This window comes from Callorhinchus milii, unplaced genomic scaffold (assembly GCF_018977255.1).
Source record: "Callorhinchus milii isolate IMCB2004 unplaced genomic scaffold, IMCB_Cmil_1.0 Scaffold3, whole genome shotgun sequence".
Taxonomy (NCBI): domain Eukaryota; kingdom Metazoa; phylum Chordata; class Chondrichthyes; order Chimaeriformes; family Callorhinchidae; genus Callorhinchus; species Callorhinchus milii.
Window position 1 is genome coordinate 79,385,606 of NW_024704744.1, and position 13,504 is coordinate 79,399,109.

The 13,504-nt window shown below is 40.8% G+C and overlaps 1 protein-coding gene and 1 non-coding gene across 3 annotated transcripts in view; one reads left to right on the forward strand and one right to left on the reverse strand.

Moving 5' to 3' along the window:
* macrod2 (mono-ADP ribosylhydrolase 2) overlaps nt 1-13,504 on the reverse strand; it is a 608,721-nt gene that overhangs the window by 235,877 nt on the left and 359,340 nt on the right. The gene's annotated exons all lie outside the window — the stretch shown is intronic.
* trnae-cuc lies at nt 13,432-13,503 on the forward strand. The gene has a single exon. It is a non-coding gene; the product is annotated as a tRNA-Glu (tRNA).

The window sequence follows — 13,504 nt, forward strand, 5'->3', positions numbered from 1 at the left end:
CTTGGTTGGCTGCAACTGGTTCCTGTTTAATGCTTTTTTATGTTCTAACAGCGAGTGATATCAGGCAGAATGTGTAGTGCCGTGGACCAATACAAATGGTCGTTCACCTCTTGAGCTTGGTTTCAAATCTAGCAAAAATGAGGAGGAACAACTTGCATTGTATAGCATCTTTCACTTAGGATAACAAGTGGAGCCCTGTATCAAATTGTGGAGTGCTGTAGTGTATTGATTAGAGCACTCGCCTCGCAAGCGAGAGGACCCGGGTTCGATTCCCATGCAGGGCGAAACTTGAGGCACGTTTCCTTGCTCTGTTTACCTAACAGTAACAGAAGGAACTTGGTTGTTAGTCGATCGGCAGATTGCTCTCAACGACGTGATAAGGCGCTAGATCAAATGTTATTATTATTTAGTAATAATTCTTGCATTTGATATAGCGCCTTATCATGTCTTTGAGGCGTCTCAAAGCACTTCACAGCATATACTGTCAAGTGAATTGACTGTATATTTTGGGGGTGAAACTTGGCAGCCAATTGCGCACAATGCAAGGATGATTATTAATATTATTATGTCAGAGTGCTTCACAAAAATAAAGGCAGATGCTGAGTAAGGAAGGGGTGTGGGTGGCGAGTTAAGCAATGGTAGGGACATCAAAGAGGTAGGAAGACCAATGGATTGAGAGTTTTTCTCTGTCTGCTGGCTATAAGAGCGTTAAGCGAAATGAGTTTGGGGAATCCCAGTCCGGTTCCCAATGAGTGTGGACTCACAGAGCAGAGGTTTGGCAGCAAACTGACAATCTCACCCAGAGAGGTCACTGGATAGCTGGTGTGCACCATTCTGTGGCGTCTCCTTAGATTGGGACCGAAGTAAATGGGTGAGTCAGAGTAGAGGGTGGAGGAAGCTTCACATTGCACTTGGCTGGACTGTAGCTGATTAAGAAAGGCTTGAGGTTCACAATGGGTGGGGTGTTGTCCATCATGTGCCATAAGTAAACCATATATAAACCTTGTGAAATTGCACGTATACAGAGGGAATTATCAGTGAAAAGGATCAGTTTATAACTGCACAATGAATAACCTTTTTGTTGTTGGTTTCTAATTACTAAATAATGTGATTCTCTATACACATGCATTTACATACGGCATTTACATTTACATAACAGACCCCTAAAGTGTACGATATTTAACAGGGCTGTTTCTCATGTTAACAAGCGCAGAACAAGTTTTGAAAAGGTCAGTGACACAGAGGCAAAGTAGCAGCACTTGGAAATGGAGGCAACAGGCGAGTTGCCTTTATTTGACAGTTACTCAGCAGGAATGTGTACAGTTATTATCCTGCCTTATTTATCTCAGTAAACATGCAGCAATCGATGAGAAAGCTCTCATGGCTTGTAAATGATAATAAAAACACGGCTTTGAAAACAGAGGCCTTGACCCGTATTCTCCGTGTAAAGCTCAGCTGTGAAGACAAACCACAGAAACAATTACCAGAAAGAATGTTTACTGTTGCTCCATTGCTTTACAATGGCAAGTTATGCGGTTTTAGCGGGTTAGACTCCAGCAGTATCCCAACGCACACTCTGGGCACCCCAAGCCTTGGCTCTTGCCAACCTGCGCCTAATACTTTCCGGAATTGGGTAAGCGGGAAGGGTCCCTCCAGGGAGAGAGCGCGCATTCCATTCCAACAATCTATCTCCGGGATTATCCGTGTGTAGGTGGGATGCATGGAAATCTTAGCTTGGTTTGGATACTCTTTAAGCATGGTGATGGATTTCCACATGTGTCAGACACCTGGCTTACAAAAAAAAATTTGCTCCATTGCTAAGCTTCTGACAACCCACTCTTTTCATATAAACTCAAAGAACGCCTTCATTTTGTTTTTTTTTCCATTGAAAAAAAATTACATCCTGTGCCAAAAGGTGCAAACCAGCAAAGGCAAGCTAACTTACTGTTTCCTTTTCTATTTTCCAGAAATGTTTGCAGCCCATTCGCTGCCATGTGTTATGTGGATATCCCATGGGATACACCAGTGTTAATTATTTGTTGCTGTTGTAAAATTTGATCTACTGTGGGACAGCATAATTAACTGTCACTCTTTGAGAATGTACAGTGTGCAAAGTGACCGAGAGAAATTCAGGTTGTACATCTCTGATAATTCAGTTTATGGCTCAGTGATAATGGGATTCAAGATTATCAGTGGAAAGTCACAGTACGGTATTTTAGCTCTCAGCACTGGCCCACAATGCACCCTCATAGGCACAATAAAAGCAAGCAGCAATCCATTAAACGCAGCATGATACACATTGTCGAAGAAAAGCAATTGTAGGCACTGTAAAAATGTTCGGCTACGAAGAAGACAGTGCTTTCATTTGATACGCTTGGTGTTCACATATGCTCAGTTGCTGTGGGAAGCTCAAGTGGTTATGAAACCTCATGCATCAGTTATGCTTGAGTTAGTCGGCTGAGTAAAAGCAGAACAGTGAGTCCCATCCATTTAGCTTCCAAACCAAATAACAGAAAACTCTAGGTCTCCATTGCATCCAATGTCTACACTTAGCCTTTACTAAATCATTAACATTTGATCCAATTGTTCTCAAAAATATAAACAGTTTGCAGGATTCATCCACAAATTAAGATACATTTTAGTGATCCAGCGATTTTTGGGGTATTTTGCTAATACTGAATATTTCACAATAGTGTTCTTTACACTGATGTGCTGAGCTGCAGAGTGTTACGAGGAGCATCTGAGCTTGTTGTAATCTCAACTGGGCCATCAAGGGGATTTATCAGAGCAAAGGTTAAGTGCTTCCCCAAGTGGAATGAGGAGAAAAATGATGGGTGAGCCGGAGATTGTAGATTAACACTTATGAAAGCTTCAATCTGCCTGATCGCTTGGTCAGGAAATGATGGAAAAACTGAGAAAGTTTTTTGTAAAGGATTCAGACATTCTTCCCCATCACGTGTAAAAGTCAGCTTAGCACCAAGAAGCTAGGATGCAATAAAAGCTTACAAGTGCTGGAAAATACCCAACAAACGGTCAAATCGCACGGTTTTGTACAGAATAAAGTACACCAACTACAATCCAATGAAAAGGCTTCTTTAAACACTGAAAGCACTTCCTGCATTGACATAACCATAGATATCTTTATAAGACGACATTAAAATCCTGTGCAAGAGACAATAAAAGGGAATTGGTTTATCTACTCCAGAGACTAAAATACGCATATTGCAAATCACATGTAAACACGTGTGTAAAGGGAATTGCAGGTCCCTTCAATAATTAATGTAAGTAGGAATTTAAAGGATTTATTAATTTTACAATTAATAAGCAATTACTTTCATCGGTAGCTAATTTAGATAATTCATGGCACTTGTTATTCTATTTCTATCATGTGCATTTATAAATGGCACGTACTAAAGGATTGTTGGCGAGAACACTGGGAGAAACTCTCTTCTCATTTTGAATAGTGCACAGGATCTTTAACGTCCACATGAACAAGCAGATGGGACCTCGGTTTAACGTCGCAATCGAAGGACAGTACCTCCATTAATGCAACATAGACTGTGTGAGTTCAAGTCCCGATGTGGACTTGAGCTCACAACCTTCTGACTCAAAGGTGCGAGTGCTATCATTGAGCAAGACTGACCAAAAACCCCATTGTGTTCTTTAAATGGTCTTTAAGACAAGGTCTGAAATTATTTTTGGAATCATACAAAAGGTTAAACATGGATAGAAATGTGTATTCTTTGTGCAAATAAGTTTACGTTTTGTAATTGTACTTTCTCTTACTCAAAATGTACCAAGGCAATACGGACTGGCATTGAGAGGAAGTTTCAGACGCATGCCTTTCATTACACAAAGGTTACTATCCAAATAACCTGCTTTGTAGTATTCTTCTGCCTTTTGATATTTTTAAACTTCCAACAATTTGTTTAGAGACTGTTCTATCTAATCCACACAATCTGGATAAATCCCGTTAAATGCTTTAATTTAACTCTCAACACATCAGCTATTGTAGCGGTGTGAGGGTTTCCATTCCACCATAGCAACCATCCTCAAGAGCAAGATTACCAATTTTCCCTCTGTTTATCTAGCAGTAAGTAGGAACATGGTTGTTCGTGAATTGACGGATCGCTTTCTAGGGGTAATTTCATAATTCACGACTGTTTGTGGAACATTGGTGTGCGCAATTGGCTGCTGCGTTTCACCCACAAAATACGCAATCAATCCACTTCACAATATATTCTGTGAAGCGTTTTGAGACGTCTCAACGACACAAGGCTCTATATCAAATGCAAGGATTATTATAAAATTTGTGGCCAATATGTTGTGTATTACGAGCAAGCACTATAAACTGAGTTGAGACAGTGGAAACATGAACTGCAACATGGTTCACAAAGACCTTTCTCCTACAAATTAGTCACTCCCCCTTGACAGTAAATCATGTGAAGCACTTTGAGACATTCTCCTGATGTGAAAGGCACTGTAACAAACACAAGAAATCTTTTATAAACTTGGAACATCTTCTCAAAGTAACAGAGCCATGACAAATTTCTAGCAAGAACACGTTATAAACATTTCACAAAGCAACTTAGATGCGGCTTTTCAGGGGGGAAATGAATTATGGAGAGAGGGACGCGGGGAAGGGAAAGAGTCTTATAGTCACTCTCATAAAGTCCCCGATAATCCTCATCTTTCTCACTCCATTAAATCTTGGCTGAATTTTCACACTTGACAGCAAGTCAATTAAAATACTGTGGCTCTTAAAAGCAGAGTACATACCCTGGATAACTAAAACAAAAATGGGTAATGATTCAAGCTGTACTCTGTGACATTAAAAAGCACACAATATCCATCTCCTTTGAGGTTTCAACTGCAAATGCTAAACTTGTAGTTCCAGTCCCTTTTACTCGGTAGACGTCTAGATTTACATCTTCCTGCTGTCTTCCGGATTTCCTACCGTCAATGACATCTTGTGCTGGTGTGAAATTCAGAAAATGTTTCACTTTTCAAGTCTTGCCAGTGTGCCTGCAGCTTTGTTTTGGTGGTGCCTCAAAACGCTCAGCTAGTAAGTACTTCCCACTGGCTCTCAATGCTTCCCACTATAAGTACTTCCCACTGGCTCTCAACACTTCATAGGACTCAGAAACTTAGCTCCAAACATATGTAACAACTGCTGCATATTTAGAGGCCAACATGGGTTCTCCTCCGTGGTTACTTGAAATGGATACAATGGATACAACTATCATTTGAAAGAAACAACTGAAAGAAATGATCAAAGGCAAAGAGCTTTGTGATAATTTGCAGGCTGTTCAATTAACATTATCATACAGGTAATAAAACAGGAAAGCACTTACATTCGAACTCTGAAAAGTGTTTACAATATTCCTTGCATTTGATATAGCGCCATATCACGTCGTAAAGACATCTCAAAGTGCTTCACAGAATATACTGTAAAGGATTGACTGTATTTGTGGGTGAAATGCAGCACCCAATTGCGCACAGGAGTGTCCCTCAAACAGTCTACTGTGAAGTGTAGTGACTGTATTTATAAGGCAAACACCTTATCCAATTTGTTCACAGCAGCATCTCACAAACAGCCCTGAAGTGAATGACCTATTTTGTATTTGGAAAATTGTTGGGCAGCAGGAGAAACTTTCTTTTTGAATAATGCCATAGGATCTTTAACATCCACCTGGATAGGCAGGAACTCAGTTTAATATCTCATCCCAAGGACATCTCCAACAATACAGCACACCCCCAGGACCGCACGAAAGTGTCAGAGAACATTTTTCTCTCTAAGCCAACTTCGCCTGCCCAGAGACTGGGACAATGAAGCTAGGATCCAGGCTGATCAGCATTGATAATGCTGGTGTGTGTGTGTGTGTGTGTAATAAACTGATACAGAAAGAGACCTCCTGGAAGAGTCAAAAGGCGATGTCTAATCTACATATAATGCTCAATTTAGTGGCTCTTGAACAATTGGAGACCTTGCTTAAGTATCAATTTAAAAAAATGCTCCAAAGAAGAGTTTCGCAGAAGAGATTCCAGCCTTTGAGTACTTAACGTGATTGCATTCTGTGATATATGCACAAATCTGGGTGATCATATCCTGCTCTTTAAAGGCCCACTGAGCAACAGCACAGGGTAGAACAGGGTCAGCCAGAAAGGAGTTCTGAAAGACTTTGCATCCTCATTATCAATTTGTAAGGTATACTCTGTTCAACAGTGGACAGTGGTGTGCTGTCTGCCATCAATTATACACTTTATTAAGATGAATCTACATCTGCTTCAGAAATTAAAAATATATGTGAACCATGTAGGTTCTGTCGGGCTTACTTCATGGTTCCTTTCGCTTTTTCTCATACAAGAAAACCACCAACTACAGTGCAGGGCTATTGCAGTAAATACTATGCCTAGAGGGTTACCGAACTGACAACAAGGCTGCTCCAAGAGAAATTAGTGTGTGATTTTTTTTGCAATGGTCACCAATGGTCTGCAACTCAATATTGATTTTGGTTTTTGGTTACCCAGTCTTCTGGACTCTCGTTTAAAGATCTTTAGTATTTAAATGATTCCTCTGGCTTTTCACATTATTGCAAGGTCTGCAGTAAATACAGATTTCATTGCACCCTTGAGCTCAATTTATTTCTTTATAAACTAGCCATGTTTTCACCCATTGAGGCAGACCTGTTTCTGACGTCTGCTGGCAATGGACACTGCTTTATTCCCCACTGTTCATACTGATGGAGATCTATTCCATGCTAAAAATATGACCTTTCAAAAATTAGGGCCGCGTGCTTAAATAACGGCAAAGCTTGCGAGAAGCAGCTGGAGGGCTTGATCGAGATCCCTTCGACAATGAGGCCTGGCTAAGTTATACACAATATGATAGCCCAATTAAAGTTTGAATTTGAAGAAGACATTGTAATTCCTCAAGGCTAAACACACGCATTTCTTTTCCTGCTGACACAACCAGAAGCAGAAACACCATTATCATTAGGAGGAAAATATATAGTAATATATATATATAGAGAGAAAGCCTACAGTTCTGATGTTGCGATTAACAGCGAGATGCAGGCGCTAAGTAAAAATGAGCCAAGCACTAATTATCACCATGTGTCACGTTTGAAAAATGAATACAAAAATACAGCAGCAATTTTCTCAGTTGAAGTAAGAAGTGGTGCTGCTTCTCTCCATGGCTGCTTCTCAAAACTAATCCAGAGAAGGAAAGCTTTGGGTGAAGTTAACCGCTTGTAGCACTCTATTTAGGCTAACATAATGAACATGGCATAAACTTTGAATAAACGTGGAATAAAATAGTCACTGCAGCGCAACACGGTCCACATTCACACATCTTCCAGGTGTACTACTCAGTCCCATAATCACAGCAAAAAATTATTGTACTCGATACTATGCCTGAAACATCAAAACAGCCTGAAGCTCTTCACAATGAATTGCTGGGTGGGTGTAGTGACTGTGAATTTGAAGGGAAATGTAGCAGCTAACTTGCGCACAACAGGGTCCCACAAACTGGCATGAAATGAATGATGGTTAATCTTTAAAGTCCACCTCGACCAACAGTTGGGAACTTGGGTTTGTCTCATCTGACCGTTGGTAATTCTGACAATACAGCATCCCCCACCCCCCCGTACTACACTGAATGTCAGTTTGGACTTCAAGGCTTGAACCAACATGGGGCTTGAACCCACAATTTCTAACTCAGTGGTAACGCTATCAGCTTAGCCAATTTGACACCTACATTTACAGCACTGTGGGAAGTAGTCAAACATCTGTAATTTTCTCAACACTGATCCCTGAAATACCTTGGCAAGCTCCTTTTATGAGATCTTGGCTGCCTCCTCTGATTCCACAGTTCCTCTTAGCTTGTCACTATCTTGCACTTAGTCTGCAAATTCAGATCATTTCCCTATACGAGAAGCATAAATCCCAGCACTAATCCCAAAAGCACCTTATTCAATACCTCCTTACATTTTGGCCTAGCTCCCTTTATAACTAACTATTCCCCGCTTCCTTCTCTTCAGTCAATTACCAACCCACGTTCATGTCTTACCCTTGATATCTTATCTTAACGTTAACTAATTCTGTATAATCACACTCAGCCGAATGGTCATACATTACCAAGCTTTGCAACTCTTCCTTCCTTCATCACATTTTAAAGTACTCGGGCATGCACTTGTCCTGTCTGTTCTGCACAATATTTTTGAATCAATAAACCTTGTATAGCGCCGCGCCGTCTATGTCAGTAAGCTCATCCTCTGAACTTTACCCATCTAGAGTTGCATTTTGCAGCTTTAGCTGCGTACTTGCCGCAGTTCCCAAAGTCAGATTGAATGTTAATGTGCAATGGTCACCTCGTGATTCAATTCATTCTGCTCCAAGAATAACGTCTGGGTCACTGACAAGAACCAAGTCAAGGAGAGAGCCATCCTTGTGTGCTCCCTGACGAGGGAGCCAGGAAGCAATCATCCATTGCAGTGACAAGCTCAGAGTGCTTCCCACTTGGGTATTCCTGGTTTATGTTGGCTGCTTAAGGTGCCCTGGCTGCTACTAACTTGTTTTTCTCACATATGCTTTTAACATTGTCATAGAGCGACGATTTATTGTGCCCACTTTGGCCAGTTGGCTTGTAGCAAACATCAAATGTCCCATACCATTGTGGTACACAAGAATTCACAAGGAAGCACCCATCATTTAAGTAACATTAGTCATTTATTTTTGTTAGTACTTCTGCATATGAGGATTATTTTTAACAAAGGTTTCTGATTGGAGCTGTCCTTACTGCCCAACTTAATGGCCGTGGATTGACCGGGATTTAACTATACAAAATATCAGCGGAAAGCCAAGCTAAGATCTTCTCCTTGCATTATTGCCTTTGAATCCTATTTTTTTTGATAGTAACATAATTATTATTCAGTTCTGAACCATCCTGCCATACAAAATGGTTTTGTAAACAGGTTTTTGGTCCAAAATGAAATTTAAGGCAAGCGCACGCTCTCTGGGATAGGTGTAGGTGTGAGGAGTACACAATTAAACAATCCAAATGCAATGCTGCCAGACAGGTCAGCAGGGGGTTTGCATTTAATATGAGTGGCCTTGTGCTTCAATAATCTGCTTAAAATTATCAAACTTCAGAATGATGCTGATGAACGTGTAGCTAATTAGCTACGAAATTGGGTCGTGAAGGCTGTAAATTAAGAGTGAATGATAATGGTCTAAGTTTTGCCTCAAATCCGAAGTCTTTGAACTTGGCCACTTCATTCTCTCCCCTCCTCCCTGCTCAGTGTCCAACCCCATCCCTGTGAAGCGCTCTGAGACGTTACCCTACGTGAAGAGCACTCTATTAATGCAAGTTGTTGCATTTATCGAGTACCATATTTGGATCAGGTTCCCACATGCTTATCCCAAATCCACAATGGAAAAAAATACTGAGAATATAATATACCAAAAAAAATCAATGGATAAATCTGTCCACCCGTTTAATTGAAGGCAGATTAAAACTAAGCAAAGGAACGGTGGCACCGAGACACAGTGAGTTGCTGCTCTGAAACTCAAGAGTCAGAGGATGTGGTTTTGTTCCAGTAATTCCCTGGAGTCGATTTGGTTGGGATATTGGAGCAGACACAGAGCATCACAAGGAGCATGGGGGAAATTTACTTTAAAAATTACTCCGCAAGATTGGTAAGCAGGAGCACTATAGCTGGCATCAGTGACACTGAGGGGGGGGGGGTAAGTCAGTTCACGTTTCCTACTCCCGACGGAAAGGAAAGCTGAATACCAATATACACCACTCTATTAGCAACAAGCATCTGAAGGACTGTGACATTCACAATCATCTGTTTTTTTNGCAAGGGCTGTATGTTTTCAATACCCAATGGGTACAAAGCCTGTAGAATTAGCATACTATTGCAGCAGCCACGTTGTGTCACAGCGTGAGAGACAGATGAAACAGGGACAGGGCACAGAGATGCATCGAAATCCATCGAGAGAAAGAATGAGATGCGTATGAACACAGTGAGAGAGAGAGTCATACACCTACACATATACAAATAAAGTGCGAAAGAGAGGTGAGCACAGAGAATAACACAAATAAAACGTGTCTCATATATTCCCCAGAAGAACTGGAAGCAACACATGCCTTTATAGCCAGGATTTTTGTAAGGGGGAGGGAGATCCCTCCAGTGGCTCATGAAGATCATGGTGTCACAAAGGATTTGAGGAGGTAATATAAATCTAATCTATTACTCCCTCTGCTCCTGAAAGAGATGTCACAGCTCATCTTGTGGTGGAAAGGGGGCATTAAATAGGACTCGGCCGTTATTTTGAAGGTGCAAACCTGAAATATTACCACTTCAATTTTTCTTTTCTTCACTTGATTTAATTTTAGTTTTTGTTTTTAAAAACAAAATGGGGTGTACAGTGCTCCAAAACATAACCATACGTGAAGAGCGTTGTATAGATGCACATCGTTATTCTTCTTGTTATTTTAAACTCCCAAGACAGCAATTGATTGATTTGATGTTACCAATGTGCTGCTTTGTAACGAAAACCAGTCTAGCATTTGTTCCAAAGTGCATTACAAAAATGATCAGCTTTGCAAGTCCGGGGTTGGGTAGAGATGTGAAGTTGATCGTACCAACGTCACCTTAAAATGGTGAAATATTAAAATGAGTTGCATGGATTATTTACTAAAACATGACTGTTTGTGGGACACTGCTGAGCACAATTGGCTGCTACATTCCGTCCACAAAATATACAGTCAATTCACTTTACAATATATTCTGTGAAGCACTTTGAGACATCTCAATGCTGTGACAAGACTCTATATCAGATGCAAGGATTCTTATTATTAAAACACAGTATAAAGGATAAAGATTATCAGAGTTTTTTTTTAAAAAAGGCATACTCTGTCTCTTCGAGAGTTGGCATAGCAGGAGAAGCAACTTGTTTAACGTCTATTATTGATTGCCAGCCACAAATGACAGAAATGAAGTTTCATGCAATATAAACACCTTTAGGCTGTTCACACAGTCACTGGGCAGGTTTCCTTTTTTCGTTCCACTCTTTACTCAAGCAATCAATCACTGTCATTTGGAGAGAACCAAAAGTCTAATTAACTGAAATGAATATCCAGTCAGGGAGAAAAAGATGAAAAGTGCAATAGAGTGAAGATAGCCTGTAGATATTAAGAGGCGTATATGCATGAGTGTTGAACAACACTCATTAGGAGGGTAAAAGTGCCAGAATGGCTGTCAGCATTTTCATCATGAAGTTACATGTGAGGATGCAATGATTGAACAACACAATTTAGATCCTTGTGTCACCGATTGGCAAATGAAAATGCTTTAAGGCAATCAAGCTTCTACGGGTGAAAAAGCCCCTGCAATATATTACAAACTTCCCCCTCCCCCTTCATTTTATTTATTTGTTTGTTTATTTATTTTATCCTTATCAAAATAAGCCAAAGCGCTTCACAGAATACTCTGTTAAGAGGTTCAACTGTATATTTTGTGGGTGAAACCCAGGCAGCCAGTTTGCGCACAGCAATGTCCCCCAAACAGCCATGGAGAGAGTGACCAATTTTATCTGGAGGATTGTTGACCAGGATACTGGGAGAAATTCCTCTTCTCTTTTCAAGTTGTGCAATGGGGATCTTTAATATACAACGAGAACAATATTTGTATAGTGTCACTCACACAGGGTAGTGTCCCAGAGCATTTGAAATATCCACCTAAACAGGCAGACTTGGTTTACCATTGTATCTGAATGACTGCACCGCCAATCACTAATAGACAGATATGGGAGGTTCAGGTGGAGTAAAAACATTGGCACAGACTAGTTGGGTTAAATGGTCTGTTTCCTTGCTTTAAAGTTTTATGTAATTATATATGATTGAATAACAGGATCCTCCTCTTTCATCATATGTATATTATGTTTTTTTTATCTATGTACATAATATATATAGAGAGATGCAAACCAACATCAACTGATGCTATTCCAGCATATTTTAAGTGTAAATGTCGAGTTTTACTCAAGTAATCAGTCAATGTCACTTCACGCCAAGCCATATTCATACTTTGCGATGGTAACCTATTAAAACTGAAGCATCGCCTTTCACAAGTCTACTTGTCAACCCAACATCAATTTCATGCACTAAAAATCAGCCAATTAGTCCTCCTCACGTGACGGGAGCTGACACTTAAACACGTATCTCAATCAATAGCTGGAATATTTGAATAAATTCACAAACGGAAATGATTGAAGACAAGTTTTTTTTATTGGATTATAAATTTCAACTTTTTTTTCAATGCAGAGAAACACATTCTCTATTTTCAGCGTGTAAAACCCCTCAGTGTACTCATTGTTACTCCACATTGCAGGAATCCATGGGTTTACTGATCCAATCAGAATTCTTCTGCAAATAAAGTTGGCATCATTCAGTCAACACTAAAATATACTTACGGGGCGAAACAGACAAGAGTTCCGCATATGTATGTCACCTATACTTAGACAATTTTCCATGTATGGAAGGGAAAGCACACTCTATCCCTGGAGCGATGTACACTACTTACCTAATTCTGGAAGAAAGTCTTTGCAACAGGAATACTGACTCTGGAGTGTGCAATGGAGTGCTGCTGGAGTTTAACCAGCTAAAACCGCATAGCTTCCTATTGATGGCACTGTCTAGCAAGCTTCCCGCTATTTCGCCAGCTAGAACAACAACTTGCATCTATACAGCCCCCTTCATGCGGGGTAGCATCTCAGAGCCCTGAACAACTGCGGAATTTGACCCTGTGCTGGGGAGAAAGGGGAAGTGACCGAGGACATAGTTGAAGAGGAAAGCTTTCAGGTGCGATCTGAAAACAGGCAAAGAGGGGATGAGGCAGGGATTTCTAGAGCTTCAGGAAGTAGCAGCTTAAGGTGCTGTCACCAATAGTGGAGCGGAGCAGTTGAGGGGTGTGGAGACCAATGTGCAGCATTAACAAGAGCTGAGTGGGAAGCATCCCTGCTACCCAGTTCCACTAGATGGAGCCTCCGTGGTAGCGTAAATGGCCAGGAAGAATACCCTACGCACAGAGGCTGGTGCTCACAGCATTCTGCTTGATCACTGTGTACCCCCCGAACCTCATCCTCTCAGCTGGAGCTGGATAGACAGCGATAGGACACAAATGAATAGTAAAGAGAGTACGCAAGGCCCCAACAGCCACCATCATCTGATTACCTACCAGTAAATAGGAACCCAATTATTAGTCGATTGATGGATCACTTTCCGGGGGTAATAATCCCACCCCACAAAAAATAACAACATTTGGGTCACTCAATCTGCGACTGTTTGTGGGACACTGCTGTGTGTGATTGACTACTGTGCTCTGCTCACAAAATACACAGTAAATCTACTTTACAGTTTATAGGAGTCCTGTAGCTCAGTGGTTAGAGCATTCGCCTCTCAAGCGAGAGACCTGGGTTCAATTCCCAGCAGGGCAAA